The sequence below is a fragment of the Macrobrachium nipponense genome, chromosome 43, assembly GCF_015104395.2.
Source record: "Macrobrachium nipponense isolate FS-2020 chromosome 43, ASM1510439v2, whole genome shotgun sequence".
Taxonomy (NCBI): Eukaryota; Metazoa; Arthropoda; class Malacostraca; order Decapoda; family Palaemonidae; genus Macrobrachium; species Macrobrachium nipponense.
The window spans coordinates 37,070,841-37,090,840 of record NC_061104.1 but is presented as its reverse complement, the minus strand read 5'-3'; the positions used below and the strand labels follow the sequence as shown (position 1 = coordinate 37,090,840).

At 39.8% G+C, this 20,000-nt stretch overlaps 1 protein-coding gene across 17 annotated transcripts in view; it reads right to left on the bottom strand.

Annotated features, from left to right (window-relative positions):
* LOC135213655 (cubilin-like) overlaps window positions 1-20,000 on the bottom strand; it is a 244,559-nt gene that overhangs the window by 126,790 nt on the left and 97,769 nt on the right. Inside the window, exon 1 of one of the 17 annotated variants that reach the window (XM_064247704.1) lies at window positions 19,552-19,765. The exons of the other annotated variants lie outside the window; for them this stretch is intronic. The gene's annotated coding sequence lies outside the window, so the exon portion shown is untranslated. Of the gene's footprint in view, window positions 1-19,551; window positions 19,766-20,000 lie in introns of those variants that run through there. 17 annotated transcript variants of the gene reach the window in all.

Sequence of the window (20,000 nt, the reverse complement as noted above, 5' to 3'; positions counted from 1 at the left end):
TGAATAAAATGGGACAGTGGCAGTGACAAATAGAGACTGAGGATCATTTAGTTATTGCCATAATACGATTCCAGAGTTAAAAGCAAAGGATAAACGGCACAGAAATAAATCCAGCCTCTTATTCAGTAGGGGTCCACAACCTCTTCCCTTTCCGCTCTTTTGACCGATCAATTATCCCAGGTATCAAATTTAGTAGAAAAGCCATTTGGTGACCAAATTCCTGATGATCTCAAACCCTGGAATGAACCATCTTGTGTTGATTCCTTCAACCGTCTATCTTTTATTGGTTTGTTTGTATGGTGTCTTGACGTTGCATGGAACCAGTGGTTATTCAGCAACAGGACCAACGGCTTTACGTGACTTCCGAACCACGTCGAGAGTGAACTTCTATCACCAGAAATACACATCTCTTACCCGTCAGTGGAATGCCCGAGAATCGAACTCGCAGCCACCGAGGTGGCAGGCCAAGACCATACCGATCACGCCACTGAGGCGCTTATCTTTTATTTGTCTTCTTGTCTTGAATGAGCGATGACTTTGCTATCTCATCTCGGTCATATCTTTAAAAGTTTTTTTTTTAGTGTGTATCTCAATTTAACTCTCATCTGTTTTCTTTTGCTCTATAATTTTTGCATATAAAGGCATTATTTTATGGTTTGTTTCATACGTATAAGTAGACGTTATTAATATTTTCCGCATTCTGTGTTTTAATACATGTCATGGGACTAGCAGCGCCTTTCTGGTAGGTTAAAACAAAACTGCGGATGTTGTCGTCAAAAATGATAGCAACAGCAGAGAAGATACACAATTGCTTTGTAATGTTCATATATTAATCACATTACGTTGCTCGGTTAAGATCCTGTGATAGTTAAACCTAGCATTTATCACCCGTAGACTACCAGCGGTACGCATAGAATAATCATTATATCAGGGTATACATAGTATTTTATACAATACTAGGAAATTCAATCGGCTGATACTTTAGATAAACATTACTGCAAACAGCAACTTGGAGTAGAATACCAATATACCGCTGTCTATGAAATAAAGAAATGATGAAGCTAATCAGAAATGGTCACCAGAGATTGAAAACCTACGAGATTCGCGTAGTTATTTTAATGTCATGTCGCTTAGGTTTCGCTTTGCAAACAGATGGACGTCGCACTTTTCCCCAGGTTCACAGGAGTGACGAGAGCAATAAATGAAACGATTCAGAAGAAAATCCCAGATCCGGATGCGGACGCCGAATGAGCGTCGGAGAATCCAGTCAAAAGGAGCATCAAAACCCAATCTGGTTTCCATTCAATCATGAGCCGCTTCACACAGCCAATGCTGCGGAAATGTCAAATGTTTTCTGCCAGGATGATTTAGGCCTGGTGCCTTCCTTGTGCCGCAACGGGAAGGTGTTCAGGGGAATAACGGGGCTGATGTGGGCCTCTGGACTTGCTCTAACTAACCGGGATGACACAGATAATTATAATTTAGGCGGCGTCATTAACAGCTTGATTTTCCAACGTCCGGTGCTCAACAACCAGGCAATAATTAGGCTTCGGAAACCTTCACAATGACCAAGGAACGACAGAAGAAACTTGAATTAAACATGAACCACTTGAGCTTTTGCAGATGAAACCTGCTGATGAGTAAGAAGATCTTTAAGCTGATTATGGATTCCAACACAGGAAGACTAAATTGGATTCCATGTGTCTGTTAGAGCAAACTTACTGAAGCCGAAATCACAGGACAAACATTTTGATTGGAACACTCCGTTGCCCTTGAATGATCAAGGAGAATGAACAGACGTTTTTATGAGAATGAAAGCCTTCCCACAATAGAACTGTTGGCAGAGGTTGCCGAAGTCATCGTTAAAGTTGATCATTTTGTTAAACACAGCTTCACGTTTATTTGGGCGCTGGACCCATTGGCTCAACCACAAGTCTGGAAGAGGATAGATGGGTCATTTTGGAATATAGGGTTTCCTGCACCTTTCGCCAAACATGTCAGCTAATTGGCGCTAAGTCTGAAGGAGGTGAAAAAGCCAAAAAATGTCTTCTTGTGACGATGTCTTTAACGAAGCCTTTGGCATTCAAGTTCCAGTCGTAATAAATGAATCTGGGAAGTTAGCTTACACACTGTTATTTCTGGAAGGAAATACATTAGACTTTGCGTCCACATTACGGACATTTCTTGGGTTTATTGATTTACAGCTGCTCTTGGCGAGTGGTCAGCTTGAAATTGGTCAATTTATTATTGTTATCATCGTTATTAAAAAGGTCAAACTGCTCAAAACAGAAGGCCCATGTTTTTTTGAAACAAGAGTGTAGAAAGTAACAAATGAATAAAGATAGATTAGCAAGCGAAGAAAGAAAGTTGGAGACAAACAATATACAACTGTCTTCCACGCGACATTCCCATGAAATCATTCCACTTATCCTAAACCCCCTCTGTGGCAAGCAATATAGCAGCGCCCAAGGAATTCGCAATGTCTGTCTGTTATGTTGTCACCACATAAGACGGGGTGAAGGGTTTTGTTTTTCAAAACGTATTGTGTGGAAACAAGCACCCTGAGATCTGTGGATGGGACGTTTGGAGTTCAGTGTCACGTCGCAGTTCTATCCTTGGGATTTTTATAGATGAAAGAGGATCCTGATTTGTCAGCAATGGGTAAGTCAGCATGCTAAGGCATACAAAGGGAGGTATTGCTTTGAACGGACAAGGAATAAGCAAAATATTTGGATACTAGGCAACAAATTTAGCACATTTCCACGTCAAAGCTGAGGCCACCGATGCAAAAGCTGATCAATACCAAATCAACAAGTAAAGAGGCTAGAGGTCCAGTCACTGTCATTATACGAATTACAGACTGGGGAAAATTACAACCAGTACGTAACCGTGATATCAGGATCATAAGTACATTTCTTGACGTAGTTCGTCGGTTAATGCGCTGTTGGAATCCGTAATAACCTTTGGTATTCAACACCGCATTTGCACAACAATCAGTGCATAAGAAAGCTTTTAACTTTTTCCTCAAAGTTCTCCGTTACAAGCATGATGAGTCTCAAAAGGTCGTTATCCCGTTATCCGCCCTTGGAAGGTATTGCATATTTGTTTTGGAAAAATGGGATCACGTAATGTATCATAGTAGTTCCCCATGGAGCCAGTTAAGGCAAGTTTGAACAAGGCGTAAGAAGTAATGGCCTTCATTTCCCTTGCTAATGTAAAACCTTTTCATCAAAGAAGCATCTTTCATTGACACCTTTTTTTTCTGTCTGTTCCTCCAGTCCACCCTGGAATCTTCAGACACCAGGATGAACTCATGAAGTCAAAGGCTCAGAAATGAAAACAATGCCACCAAAGTCTGCGAGTCTAAGATCCTGTGAGATCTTAGCAGTCGCCTGGAAATGAAGTGGTGGTTAGCAGTGAACAAGTCAATTCAAACTGAAACAAATAAACAATGCACCGAAGTTTCTTCGGCGCAATCGAGTTTTCTTTACAGTGTATAATGCTGTAAGAGCCGCGGTCCATGAAACCTTCAGCCACGGCCTGGTGGTGGCCTGTCTTACACCCTTCCCAGGAGCACCAGCATGGCTAACTTTAACTTGAATAAAATAAAAATGACTAAGGCCAGAGGGCTGCAATTTGGTATGTCTGATGATTGGAGGGGGGATGATCAACATATGCATCAGTTTGCAGCCCTCTAGCCTCAATAGTTTTTAAGACCTGGGGGAGGACAGAAAAGTGTGGACGGACAGACAAACAGCCATCTCAATGGTTTTCTTTTACAGAAAACTAAAGAGTAATTCCCACCACAAAATTGGCAATATCCACTGAAGAAGCGTGTACGAAGGAGGTGGAAAATGTTTTTTTTTTTATCATTATATATAATTTGAAACAAATTCCGCGGCAAAAAAAGTCCAACCCGACAGACATCAGCACTTGAATCAGTCCAGACTTGAGGAGGAGAGCTGCCTTTACTCTTGAATTTAACGAAACTGCCAAGAAATACCTCCACGATGTGCAAACTTTTGTGGACCGGAGTGGCAACAAGCTCGTAGACATAAAATAACGATTAGCTCTAAGATTTATCTTTCACGTTGGATCGTTGAGACTTGCGAATATTCTTAAGGTACCTCAATCCCCCTGTTATTAATGTATTTATCCATCTATATCTGAACTCTTACTTACTTTTCAAGAGGCAACTATCGAAGGTCTGCACAATAAGCAACTTTTTGCAAGACATACTGAGCCTAGAGCCTAGCGTACTAAGTCTGCGGCGGCCGTTTGTCATTCACTATTCGATCCATTGATGCCAACCCCTCTAACCCTACGCCCCCTACAGGAGGTGAGAAATTAACCTACATAACTGAAAATGACTCCAACATTCTGCGGCTGTGATAATAAATAAATCTTTAGATTATGTCTACATGCAATATCATGAATACTAATAAGCACACTGATCTAAACCTACCTTGTTACAATTACCCTACACTTGAAAATATTGCCCTACTGTCTAAGATTTTGCCCATTTTACCCTACGTGTGGGGCAATTACCCTACAGTTGGCAACACTGATTCGATCCTACTGAGACGACCATCATCTCACCTTGCACGTCAACGCTTGACTGAACCATTCTAACGAGCTTTGTCTTGGTAGTCATTAACACCAGTGTCTGGAATCGTAGTTCCGGAAAGGAGGTTTGCGAGAGATTTGGTGATACACTGTAAGCTTGCTTGGCGATATCATGACCCATATCTGTGGTATTCGCCGTTTTCAGGAATACTTCTGGCTGTTGAAATTCTCTCACTTTCACAGATTCGGCAGTGAACCAAGATAATGTTCAGCGGCGCTGACAATTTACTTATTTATTCATTTATTTATTATTTTCTTTGGTGCCAGCAATGTTTGCGCATTCTTCCGGGAATGTCTATGTATAATATTTGGCGCCCTAGATATTGCTTTGGATTTTTCCGTTTCCATGAGTTTTCAAAATCATTTCACTCATGTTTGGTAAATTAAAGAAAGTTGAAACTTCTCTAAAAGAATCAGCACTGGCCGAAAGTTTATGACCGACGAATACAGTTAAACAATTGTGGATTTCGTTTAAATGATGCAGAATCTACAGGAATTGCTTCTATTTTCATCAAATGTTTCTTGCAGAAGATGGTAGTGCTGCAATTAAAATGGGGTTAAGGGTTGAAACCACAATGAAAAAAACAAGACGAATTGACCTCTCTTTCTCTATAGCCTAGGCTAATCCAGGTGATCTTGAAACTTCCTCTCTTACAAAGCATGACGGTTGCACATAAAAATACCATCCATCCTCTCGACCACAACCAAACTTCATTAACCATACAAACTGACGGAAAGGCAGCTTCAGCTTCTTGAGAGACAGACAGAATTATAGAAACAGGTTCCCAATGCCTATCAGTTCGTCACGAACGCTAATGCACTACTGCTTGGTTCACTGTCCATGAACAGAAAAACCCAAAATCGTATGTGGTCTTACTACCTGTGGTATGTCAACAAGCAGCACTGAGGTCTGTAGTAGAACGTGTAAATAGGAATCCACAGTTGACAGCAGACTTCTTGTGGCTTCAGTGAAAGTAAGAATGCAAAACATTGCCCTTAGATTTCTATCGAAAGATGTTTTGATATACATCAAGAAAAGGTAACTTGATGCAATAAGATGCTATTAAGAGTCTGAGGAACACCAAATATTGGGCTTAGGTTTCGGGTGTCTCCCTAAGAGGACTTGATAAATGATTAGATTCAGTCTAACTCCATAAGCGATGGACTTGTATTGGTGTCCAAATACAACAATTTTCTGATCCCCCGAATTATGAAATAATCATATGGAGCTAAAGCCTCATCAGAATACAAGTACTTTTTCACAGATTCACGAGCTGTAACCGGCCTCGAATTGCACGGCTTTAAACGCCTCCATAACAGAGAAGTTTAATATTGATCAGCTTGTAAAAGTGGATGTTACAAGGTGCTCTTGGGCCAAAGGATCTGGTGTTAGGATTAATTCCAAGCATTCGTCATATTATTTTTTTTTTTTGTAAGGTGCTAGGATTTGTCCTTGATTTAAATTTTCTTTCTCGAAAAACAGGAAAGGTACCTTGGCTTGACTTGGAGCCTAATAAGGAAATGTCACCCATTTGATAACGTTTTGGCCTTAGACGTATTAACATGATCAGTACCGTATATGCCGAGGCTGAAACCATTTTGAGAGCCAGTCTGTAAATTGGAGGAATCTGCTTTACTTCGACCACAAAATTCCCAGCAGGTTCTCCGACTTGCGAACCAGCTTTTGATTACGATGGGAATGATTGCATTTCTGTAAGTCTGTCAATGCGAGCAAGGTAGGTTTACATTTGTTTCTCTTTTATTAAGCTGGTCCTATTTTTTTCTTTACAAAAAGGGATCTCCCGCTGATAACTTTTCTGTGAATTAAACATCGTGAACAGTACTTGACTCCTAACGATTTTCTGCTTTTTTTAGTTCATGTTCATTGACATTTGTTTTCTTGAAGCCGATGGCTTCATCTGATGCAGATGTGGTCCTGCTATCGGATGAAGATCGTAGTTCAACAGTTAATAAGGCCCATTATGCGCCGAATAAAGTTGATCTACCGTAATCACCGAGATATACCATATTAGACGCTAGTTGTCATAGCTATCTGGGGTTATGTAAATGGAATTCTTTTGCAGAAAGAATGAATTTTAGTGATAAATAAAACTGTCTGTTTTTCATGTAGCAATAATTGTTGTTAAATTCTGTCTGGGACATGGCTTTAACCCTGAGAAATGGTTTCTTCGGTATCATTCAAAAACCAAACCGAATCATTCAGAAATCAAACCGGAATTCAAATAGGTCATCCAAAGCCCAGAGGGGCTTGTTAAGAGACTGGCCAAGAATCCCAATTTGGAAAAGCTGTTCTGCCAATAAAACTGACTACATTCGTGAGTTAACTGATTCTCTTTGAGTCCGAATTTCTGCTTCCTCCTTTTGGATTTTCCCCCTAATATTCCAGGAAGTTCTATTTTATCGCTGACAATTTCTTTAGACGAGCCTGGGGAAGAATCCTCCAAATAATTGGATGAATTCGAGGCAATATTTGAACAAATGTGGTATTAACCTCATAATCATATAGCCTCCGTGAGCTTTTTTCAAGTAAGTTGGAAGTCACTCACCGTCCACCATCCCATGACAACGAAAGATGTCTTTAGGAAAGGGACTAACAATAAGTCTGGCATAACAAGAATATCTTTCTCCATCAAGTCACCAAAAGAGCTTCTCCTATGCAAGGTATGGGTTAAGGATTCTTTTGAGGAAGTTGAAGTAAAGAAATTAGGGAATTTGATGTAATTTCTCAACTGGAATTGTCTGAGACAGAAGGTTGAATAGGAAGAATAGTACCAGATTCGGATTGAGGAATATTGCTCCGTAACGATCAGATGGCAGCTGTATAACTTTTCATAGCCCAGTAAATCAACTCTGCATTGCGCGGATCGAATTCATTTAACAAGTGCTCACATTTTGCCTGGAAAATCTAAATAAAATTTTTAAAAAATTAGTAATAAAGAATCACCAGGAAAATAATGGGAACCAGTACAATTTTATGTTTACTCAGGGAACAAAGAAAGAGCGCTTTCCAACTCAGGAGAATTCCGCAAGCAATTAACATTTACTGGCTGTTAAAAGGCTCTCAGGGCTGGTAAGTCTGAGGGATTCCTGTATAACCTACTCTTATTTCGGCTGCCGTTCTCCGAAATTTCCTAATGTTGGAATCTTGCTGGAATGGTATTTCAGACGTTAATTTGCCCACATACTTAGTCACATAACTCGTCATTGTGCAGTTGAAGTTAGTGATGTGAAATGTGAGCAGATTTGGGAGTACTTAATGACATGGCAGTGATTCCCTTACTGATGGAAGCCAGCAGCATTGCCACCTTTGCGGAAAAAAAAGAATTTGTCACGCCAATATTCCGGTGAGAGACAATGCACCCTTTTTAATGACCTTACTAGCCATGATTCAATAATAATTTGGTAAGATCTCAATCTGAAACAGATTGTTGACAATATCAGAGAAGTCTAAATAGCCCAAGTTGGGCCGTCCTTACCTCTCAGGCCACGTCACAATAAACAGGAGTCCCCTTTGGGGAAGCAAATGATCAAAGGCAACCAAACAGGTCGTCAAGTCAGAAGCGAAGTGCAACTGCCACACTTCACAAAAGTCTCTTTACACAAAGCACAGGATTTAAGGCTCAGAGACAGTAAACGTAATGTACTTTAAAATAATTAGCAACGATGCAAGAAGAGTAAATAATCATGATATTGAATAAAATTTAAGGATAAATGCATTCGTCAAATTAGAATGAATTTTTCACTCGATTCATCACATTTGCAATGAATGTGTGAAACAAGATCTTCCTTCATCAAGACCTCTAACAAGCACCAGACCTCGGCTACCATCCCCGACATTCGCTGGTGATGAAGGGCTGTTTGGTACTGCTCCACAATTCGTCATCTGAACGAAAGACCACCTGGTACCGAGTTCCTGAGGACAGATTACCGCAGAACCTGTCACGTTCAATGTTATGCAAACAGTGATAACTTTGCAGGATCCCAGAATGCCCATTCTCTCTCTTCTCTCTTCCTCCCTCCCTGTCCCAGAATTTGCCCATTCTCTCTCTTCTCTCTCTCTCCCTCTCTCTCTCTATAACTTTGCAGGATCCCAGAATGCCCATTCTCTCTCTCTCTCTCTCTCTCTCTCTCTCTCTCTCTCTCTCTCTCTCTCTCTCTCTCTCTGCAGAGAATAGGGTCATTTTCTTTTCTTTTTCTCATTCCAGACCTCCATGTTTAGACAGACTTGAGAAGTTGATTTCTCTTATTAGATGCACGCTCACTGGATGGTAGGAGACTTAGCTAGGCTACGATAATCACAGATGGACCTTCGCTAGTCACAGTGCAATGGAGGCCAGCGTAATCCAAAGTTTGCTATTGATTAACTTCACTAAAGGCCGTAGCGCAACAGACTTTCACTCCTGCCAACCGTAACTACCCACACATTAGGATGTGCACTCTACTGGACTTATATGTATAATTAGACAGCCAAGCAAGTGATGTTTCCATGGTTGGAAAAGCAGACTCCGTCATTATCAGGTTTTGCTGTATGGTTTATGGCACCAGTTTTTTCTGTGTCCATCAGGCTATGCTTAACTAATAAGAGATTGAAGGCATTATTCAACACCATGGTAACGAGAGACTGACGATCCCGTGTTATCTGTGTCGCGGACAAACTAATCAGGAACATTTGTCTTATAACATCAGCCTCCCTTTGCTTGTTTTGTTGGATTTGTTGCTCCGAAGCGACCGAAGGAACAGAACGACGACGCTTGAAACCTTCACAAAAACCCTCGGACGAGGCTCAAACAGGAAATACAGTGTCTGGAATCCTTCTAGAGAACCTTCTGCCATGGACGTGTCCAAGTCTAAACTTAAATGAGAAGAAACTGCAGTAACAGTCCAGGACAGACAGACAAGTTCTTAAAACAGAGAATGTTTTACCATTCATTACTGTTTACGTTACGTTTACTGAGTTATACATACAATGGGTCCGTTGTCAAAACCAGTTGGAGTTGAACTGCACATAAGTAAAAGTCTTATGAAATATATGTAGATTACAGCAATACAAATAACGCCAGCACGAATTGCATGAATATTGCTGCCTTTGCATGAGAGAGGTTCTAAAATCTCGTATCTGAAAATTTGAAGGTCAGCTGCAAGGAGTATATGAAGAGACTAATATTGAGAGTGAAGTGACAGGAAGATATTTTGTCGAGTAGCCCAGAAGTCTGTAAATTAATATTGTTGTAGGACTCATTTGCACATCCTTATCCACACACATAACTACTAGTATTGCTATAAAAGCAGGAGGAAGGCAATCTGCTGAATGAGTCTGACGCTTCAACTACTTTTGGTGTAACTTTTGACTCACATCTTACTTTGGAGACAGACAAAAAAAAGTTCGGTATTGTTCGTAAGGCCTCATATGTTAACATATTTGATGAAATCAGTGCAAACTATTTTAGGTCATTTGTACTCCCTTTACCAGAATACTTCCCAAGTGTGGATGTATGATTCTGCCAAAGATTGATCTCTTTAAGATAGAGTGGTTCGTGGTGGTAGGTTACCGTTTCACGATACTTGCGGCTGTAACTTGGACCACTGACGGATGGTCTCTTGTTTTGTCAGTTTTTCATAAGTTGTATTTCAAAAGAGACCTCTCACTTTCACGATTGATCCGCGATCCTCTTTTCCAGTCGGAAGCGACCAAATTCACTGAACAGCAGAAGCACCAATATGTAGGAAGTGTGCTTTACTGTCGAACTTCTCAGTTCCTGAGGTCCTTTATTCCTCACACTGTTGGGCAGAGAAACAGCCTCCCTGAGGATGTTGTGCAACTGGAACTTCAAAAGTTCAAGCGAAGAAGAAACGCATTACTATCTTAAAACAATTCTCCTTCTATTCCAATCATTTACTTACATTTGTATCCATTTATTCATTACTTTGCCCATTAATTTTTTCTTTTCTAAAAACTGGTCTCCTCTTTCTGTATTTCCAACTACTTCCTATCACTCCTTTCAAATGAACACCCTATTCTTTGGAAGCTTGAATTTCAAGCCCCCTGTGGGCTTGTTCAAGATGAACAGAGCTCTTCTTCTTCTTCTTCCTCTAATAATAACAATACTAATAATAATAACAGTAATAGTAGAACTGCTGAAAGATAAACAACCCAGCAGACAGCTAATCAGAGACACTGCAAACTGAATTCTCCACGAAGAAGCGAAAAAGGAGAAAGGATTAGGCTATGGCCACTAAATCGGCCATGATATCTCTTCGAGGGAGAAGGCATACTTTAAACGAAACTTAGATCTTATACACCCCTCATTATTGATTTCGTACGTTCCTCGTTCTGGAGGGAGATCTCTCACATGAATAAATGACGGGAGTGAATTCTATGACGGAGTGACACAGGCTGTTTAGGAACTTCCCTTTGTTTTGCTCATATTGATTTGCTCGCTGATATGCAGGTACTTTCCCGGGCCAAGTTGATTGCTGTCTGTCAAGGCGTGGAGACTTCAAAGCGCAACAGTTTTATTGCTGCTTTGGTGGCTTCCGTATTACTTCTTGTACTTCTATTATTATTATTATTATTATTATTATTATTATTATATTATTATTATTATTATTATTATTATTATTATTATTATTACTGCAGTGGATGAAACCTATTCACAAGGAACAAGCACACCAAAGGGGCCATTGAACTGAAATTCAAGCTTCCAAAGAATGTTAGTTTCAACCACCAACGGCAGACCCCACACTGAAGCAGCAACTGATCATGATACAGAGCCAGTGATTTTTATCGCCACTATATCAACCAGCTTATCAACTTAGATTACAAATTTCCAGAGATCAGTGTATGTTTCCAGCATGCAAGGGCGTCATTTGGGGGCAGGGCGGCTTGGTAGGGCAACTGCCTCCCACCCCCAAAAACTCAAGTTACCATCCCCCCCCCCCAGCCTCAAATTGCCCCCTTTACCATCCCCCAAGCCCCAAGAAGTAACGACATGCTTTCTTTTTAAATGTACAATCATAAATATATGAAATTTCTCGGGAATATTATGTTCCTTGATCCTTGTCTGTCTACGATAAATAGCTACCAGTGATGATGAGATAAATAAACAGTAGTAGGAGTATATAATTTTTGCTGAAATACCTGCTCATGTCGCTTCAACAAACACATAAAATAGCTAAAAATAATAAATAGAAAACCAGCTGAATCGGCTCGCTTCGCTCGCCAAACCATCTTTGCCTCCCCCCCCCCCCCCCCCCACCCCCCCCCCCCCCCCCCCACCATGCCAGCATGATGCTAAAATAGACTTGTCACGGTTAACTGCTTCGTGATCTTAAGTTATCGAAACCAGGTGAATCAAGCAATTTTTCAGTGAGGTTGTTCCCACAAGGTCCCCCAGAGCTCATTGGCCACAAAAGCAATTAAGCAACAAATAGCTAATTCCATATACAATTCACTTTCCTTTCGAAGTGCCTTCTTATTCAAATACAATGCTCTTTAGGTGTAACCTAGTCCCAGATAAGTGGATATTAATGGGATTTTGTATTTGACAGTATACTTGCATGCCGTGCGCAAAATCACTGAGAATCTATCATACTTATTAAGTACAGCGCAGCACACAACACAGAGCCGAAATCAATTCATAGCTTCGAACTGTGGTTTGGCTTGGCAGATACACTGAGCACAAAGCATTCCTTTGGGGAGAGGGGGGTGGGGAGTTGTTCCTACGGTATACCGGATTCATCGTTAATGAGTTATTTGCTGCCAATATATGAAAGTTTGAAAATTTCGTTTAATATATATATATATATATATATATATATATATATATATATGTATATATATATATATATATCACACATATATACACACACACCACACCACACACACAACATATATAATTATATAATATAATATATTAATAATATATATATATATATTAAAATGTATTATATATATATGTGTGTGTATATATACAAATATACATATACATACATTTATTTATATATATGTATATATATGTATATATATATATATATATATATATATATATAACACATATGTACAAGACACATATATATACATATACATATTTGTAATTGTAATAGCCACAATGCCCGCTTTTCTTCTTGAATTCTTTGCTCTTTTTTGGATACGCTTGTCACTACAAAGTCTGAAGATCCAAGTTCAAAGAAATTTGGATCTTCAGGCTTTGTAGTAACAAGCGCATCCAAAAAGGAGCAAAGAATTAAAAAAGTTAAGAGGACATTGTGGCTATCACAGTTGCATATGTATCTGGTAAAAAAGTGACCAGTAGATTCTACTTATATATACATATGTGTGTACACACACACACACACACACACACACACACATATATATATATATATATATATATATATATATATATATATATATATATGTGTGTGTGTGTGTGTGTGTGTGTGTGTGTGTACACACATATGTATATATAAGTAGAATCTACTTATATATACACATATATATATATGTATATATATATATATATATATATATATATTATATATGTGTTGTTGTGTGTGTGTGTGTGTGTGTACTATGTATGTATGTATGTATAAACGTACATCGACATATGAACCAGACAAAAGGATTCATTTATCTCAACGTGTCACTGTTAAAAAGTAAAGACGTCCATTTCCTCCACATTGAGAAGTTACTCACGGTGTTTGTGCTCTAAGTACAGAAATCTAATTTCCAGATTCGTGAAGCTTTCGCTCCTCCAAGAAGTTTTCTGTCAACCCTGAAGCGTCACTGGAGTTTCTTTTCCGTTTTCTTTGGACTGGGACAAGAAAAGGGCAGAAAGTTTCTTTGGAAAGAACCAGGCACTTCTGGAAGTCCTGAGCCCTTCGCCTTCACTCCCTTTTTTCCAGTTTTAATTGAAATACAAATGAGACAGACAGCTTAATCCCCTTAGTTTTGCAGGACCTCGAGAGAGACGGTGAAAGGTAATTCTAGAAACATTTTTTTTAGTAACAAAACACACAAAATTCTTTGAGATATATACGGTTTGTCGGCTTTTCTGAAACACTTCCTAGATTTAAGTGAAATTTGGTCTTCCAGACATCTTATTTCCTGAGAGTTTAAGCGAAATAATATTATTGGCCATACGGGCAACTGCAATTAAGTCAACATAAAATCTATTTCCTCAAGATTTTTAGAATTTCCAAAGTATTCTCAGTTATCCACTGGCATTGTGTGGTTAGTGTTGTGGCCACGCAAATGTCGCGGGTTCGTACCTCCCCAAGGGTGTTGAAAAATCACTGGCTCTGTATCATGAACAGTAACTGCTGCAGTGTTGGGTCTGCGGTCGGAGGCTGAAACCAACATTCTCTGGAAGCTTGAATCTTAAGTCAGTTGGGTCCTTTGGTGTTCTTGTTCCACGTGGATAGGTTTCACCTACAAAATAAGAATAAACAATAACAATAAAAATAGAAAATAAGTTGCCTTTTGATTTTTCGTCCTTTTTTAAAAAGCTGAATACGGGGTTAATTCAACGGCAGTCTGTCTTTCCTGCTTTTTCAGCTACAGTTGGCTAAAAGTACGTCGATATCTCCTTCATATTTCACTCACGATTATACTACCCATCTTTTGACTGCATGAAGAATCCATCAAGTCAAACGTTGTATCTCTTGAATGTATAAGTAGTGCCTTGTCAGTCATACTTCGTGTTTCCTGACTGCCTGCAGACCGTAAACAGTATACTTCCGATTTGTTGACTTCAAGTAATATCTAGTCGGTCACACTCGACAGAAATTGGTACTTGATCAGCAAAGCTTCCTGACACTTCAATGCGCGTCGTCTTCATCAGTCGTCCTTCTCATCACTTGACTTCCAGTAGAACCTCGTCATTCATTCCTTATATCTCCTGAGAACATGTACAGCCTATTCAGTTATACCTCCTCCTGCCTCTTGGCTACATGGAACACCTAATACAGTCATATGTTCTGTCTCTTGACTGCAAGTAGAACTTATTCAGTCATACTTCCTGCATCTTTGCTGCTTGAGTAAACACATCAGTCATACTTGGTTGCAAGTAGTCTTACGCACTGTTTCTGAAATGCTTCCAGTAGGGACTCAGTCAGTACTCAGTGAAACGTGAATCCCGTTCCCTGTGTGTAGGCATATTTGGCAGTATTTGTATAACTGAATCACGAAAGTTTGGAACGTGATAAATCCATAAATAAAGGTATACGCCACGAAGGAAAGATAAACAACGGAGTTTCTGCAAGATCTTTCGACTCATCGTCCTTTACTCAGCAGACAAACTGACTTACATGAGAAACTGAGAGTACAGGAAAGGTCGTATAACTGACAGGGATTATAATGAGATTAGTACCTAGAATCCAACACACCTGGAGAATGAGTAACCTTTGCAAACAAGCATAAACATGGGTACAATTTAAGAACAAAAAGATTAAGTCCAACTGCTCAGACACAAGGACAAGACAATTAAAGGATTATACAGGGCGACAGCTGACCACATTCAGATCTTTGGTAAACAAAAATTTATTCACAAAACATATTAAACATACATATACAAAGAAAATACCTCTAAGCCAACTCATTTTTATTTAAGTCTGTAATTATATCTTTGAGGTCATTCTGAATAAGAAGCAATACCGCCGCAGATCTAGGGGCAAAAAGCAGAATCCATACCACGCCTTATATTCGCTTGGACACCTTCCCCTACTTACATGCAGGCAAAGGTCCGTACTGGCATCATCATCAGGATGGCTTCATCTCAACCAACCCAGTAGAGAATCATGTCTCCTCCAGCATCTTTAACAAAGATGAAGACAAAGAACCAATCTACAATGACAACACTAGAGATTTAAAGCTTCACAATGTTCCGAAAGTTAAAGCGAAGAGTAGGCTACATTTCTAGCTCTCCAAAAGGCCAGCGGATTCTCAGAAGGCTGAAAACAAAGAATCCTAAATAAAAAAAAGTGAAAAAAGTGACTTGGTCTTCGTAAAAAGAAAGAAAGAAAGAAAAAATAGCTTAACACAAAACTGTCACTTACTACATTTTGTTAATAGGGCAGACAACCGGGACGGGTAACCTAATATCCTTAAACACTCCAGCCTGAAGCAAAAAAAAAAATAAATAAATAATAATAAAATAATAATGAATAATAAGAGACCAAGAGACAGGAAAAAGACGGATGAATAAATCCCATGGAATTGTGTCCTCGTTCGAGAAAACTAAATTCATCCATTGTACACTTCATTTATGCACCTTCCTCCGTCAAATGCTCTCGCTCGCTTGCGAAAGCTCCCGGCACCTGCCTCTCAGTACTGGAAGAACTGCGATTAAAATGTTGCAATAAAAGCCTCCGAGATCACTCCTAAAGGAGCTCGCCTTACGACGACTCCCCTGGGGAGACTCGGGAAGTTTATCTTTCACTTGCGCTGAAATCTCAATCAAAGAGACTCGGGTCCCTCCAAGTGAAACTTCTTTAGCAACTGACTGAAAACCCTTGGAATGTGATCCTCCGTCCCAACAATGAACGAATGTCGAAATTGATCATCCAATCAGAACAAGACTGAATTCGCTCACATCAACGGTACATAAAATGAGTCTATACCAGTATCTCCACATGCTTATCTCCAAATTAACCTTATTCCAGTCAAGTTTAATTCACTCTATAAAATCACAAAACACTAATAAATAGGAGAGAGAGAGAGAGGAGAGAGAGAGAGAGAGAGAGAGAGAGAGAGAGAGAGAGAGAGAGAGAGCGTACTGCAGTATCTCGCCACGAAACGTACCTTCAGCCGGCAATGGGCAAAGTAGGTCAGCGAAAATACTTTGTTTTTATACCTCCCTGACGTAGGTCCAGTGGACGGGCAAACCGAGGTCTTTGTGTCGAAAAATGAGGCAAGAAGAAGAAAACAATTAGGTTATGATAATACAGTCGCCTCCAATTAGTGCGGAGAAATACTAGATATTTGAGACAGTTTTAGTAGTTAAAAAATGCACCTCCAAAGTTACCACATTATTTTTTAAAAATCAATATCATACTTCATAATACCTAAATATTCACTTATCTGTATGCAGGTGAGCGAGGATACACACGTATTCTCGTATTTACATACAAACTATTTTTACTGAGCCTCTGCTTACGTGTACATATATCATTTTTTTACTTTTATTTATCTATTTTATAGCATTTTTTTATTTATTTATTTATTTTGAGAAAGGGGAAGGCAATGAAAAATACGAAAGACCTGCTGAAACTAACTATAAGCAATGCATCGGATGAGAGAGAGAGAGAGAGAGAGAGAGAGAGAGAGAGAGAGAGAGAGAGAGAGTCGATCCTTTTAGAAAAGGTATAAGCCTACAATCCACACGTACTACTGGAGAAATGACTGAAAGGAGCTTTACGCTCGAGAAGAATACGAGTATAAATACTATAGGCGACCTAACAATAATCATTTGTGAAAGGCTTTCACCTCTCGTGATCTCGGTTCTGCCCTAGGGCTTTCTGCTCGTTCGGGATCGAATCATCAAACGAACTGAACGCACTAGTCATTCAAGACAAATAAACAGGATTAGTAGTTACCTCAACCCACTACCTCCCACCAACACCACCAACACACCCGCTCTCTCTCTCTCTCTCTGCTTAGTACGTGGCCTGAGAAAGCGTGAAATATTAAGAAATGGAACGAAGTTTTTAATATTAAGCAATTGCGAGTCACTGCGGGATACGGGTAAATGGTGCAGGGGTATTTGACGGCGTGTTAGTGAGCCTTCTGTGAAGAGGTATAAGGAGATCAATGTTTTGTTTAGACAGGTACATATATCATTTTGCCAGTGAGAGTTACTTCCCTATGTCTTGTTTCTTAGGAGCCTTCCTTCTTAGAGGAAACGGTTTCATGTTGAAAAATAAGTCTATTCACCTCTCTATCTATGTATACATACATACATACAAACACACACACACACACACACACACACACACACACATATATATATATATATATATATATATATATATATATATGTATATATATATATATATATATATATAATTACATCATGTGTGTGTATTAGGAAAAGAGGATAAAAGTACCAGGTGTTGGTATGAGGAGATGAAAGGTTTAATGAAGAAAAAGCTAGTATAGTATTGGAGGGCCTACTATTGCACGAGCTAAGACATGTGAGCGAAGCATCAATTATTTTGAATAAGGCCAAAGGCAATAAAGGAGAAAATGACAGAGTCGTAAGGTTGTACCCTTTACAAGGGAGGACGTATGGTACGATTTTGAAAGCGAAAGCAGAGCTGATGACAGAAGGACTGACAGGGGAAGAACAGTGTGGCTTTACAAAGTGGCAGTCTCCGTCTTGTGCCTCAAGTGTTTGTTACAAAAACAGTCAATGAAGAAACCTGAACGTGGGAGGAAAACGCTACGTGAGGCTACAATAATATGTGATGATGGTAATGATGTATTGTTTGTATATGTTAACGAGAACTGGCTCGGTATAAAATTGAGCCAGGGACAAGGATGTGTTGAGTTTCTGTGGCTCTTTCATATTCTGTGGGCGGAGTCGTGCAGGAAATCAGAACACACCAAATGAGGGAGTCAAGCAGTGGGATGAGAAAATTAACCAAAGATGTAGGATGGAATGGCTGATCATTGCAGACACAGACAATACAGTACTGACTGGGAATTGTGAAGAGAAACTAAAGAGTGTGTGAAAGTACTTGTCACAAAAGGAAGCCAAGAGTAAATCAGAACAAACGTTATGAGGGTCGATGGAATCTTGATAGATGGGCTCCAAAAGTCAATATGGACTGTGCAAAAATTGAAGATGATTTGAATTGTTATTTAGAAAGAAACAAACCAGGTGGGATAATAGTAGGATAAGAGAAGGGGCGGAGCCTCGTTATAGGCGAAGTACTAAGGTGTGTGTGCAAATGACAGCTGGTGGGTGGAGATTTAAAATGTCCACGGGAGTCAAGGCAGAAGCTCACGGGGATTGTTGAGCCAATTTTCCTTTTTTTTTTGAAAATGAACTTTGGATGCTGAATGAGAAATTGAAGCTCTTGAGATGAACAGTTAATGAAGTGTTTGTGGGGGTCATAAATGCTGAATGGGAGAGAAACGTGGAGATTCCGCCAAGTGGGCAAAGGTAGCCTGAGTATGAAGTTGGACCAGAGGGTTTTGGAAGTGCAGAGAGAATGGAGAATAATATTCTGAAGCGATTTTATGAACAACCAGGAGAAAACGCAGAAAGACTAAGTCAATGAAGTGAAAGAAGCGCTGGAACAGTGCTTCTTTCACTTCAGTATCAAGGAAGCGAAAGTTTGTGCAAAACAGAGGTGAATGGGCGTAGGTTGTGTGCGGGGTTTGATGTTCTTCTGGTGAGCCTTCTGTGTTAATGTTCGGTGGACAAAACTTCAATGCGGTACTGAACCTTTTTCCCTCTCTAAACCCACCTCTTGTAAGAGATGTCTAATTATACACACACACACACACACACACACACATATATATATATATATATATATATATATATATATATATATATATATATATATATATATATATATATGTGTGTGTGTGTGTGTGTTAAGTGTGTGTGTGTGTGTTGAGTGTGAGTGTATGTGTGTGTGTAGATTAACCAAATATCAAATGAGAGGAAGAATTTGACTTCCTCTGAGCTATTTGACGACAAGACCATCGTTATTTACACGGGATGAGAATTACGGAACAGAATTTGAATGTTAGAACGCCAGGCCTCACTTCAAAAATGCCTGGTTTGATTATGTGCTGTTAAAACTGGCAGACTTTTACTAAAAGTGAATCATTTTACCCTGAACTACTGATGACTACCCTTTAATCAGCTGAGAGTCGTTGAGCTAAAATACCTGAATTTAGAATCGTGACGACTCTGATGACCTGTCAAGCGAATCAGCTGAGATGCCTCCAATCGTTCACACATCGCTGCCTTGAGAGAACTCGGTGAGCGCTAAGGGCCTCCATTCCCACGGACAGTCTTTCATTAACCAGAGACATGAGGGCACGTTCGAAAAATCAATACGTCATGCAAAGCAAAGGGACGGAGGACACTTGCACTGAACTGCGCTCCCCACCAGGGAAAACTGCCCGATGGAGCCATCGTCATCATGGATGGCATGCAGCGGTCGCCTCTCGCCACCTATGATTCACACAGACGACAAAGTCGATTGGAAGTTCTTCGTCAGCCTGGAAAGCCGAGATTTTTCATGCTCGCCGTTGCAAAACATGCCGGAAAAAGCCCCAGGTTTGTGCAGCAAACCCCGCTCCTTCATATTCATTTGGCGTCTAATTAATGACA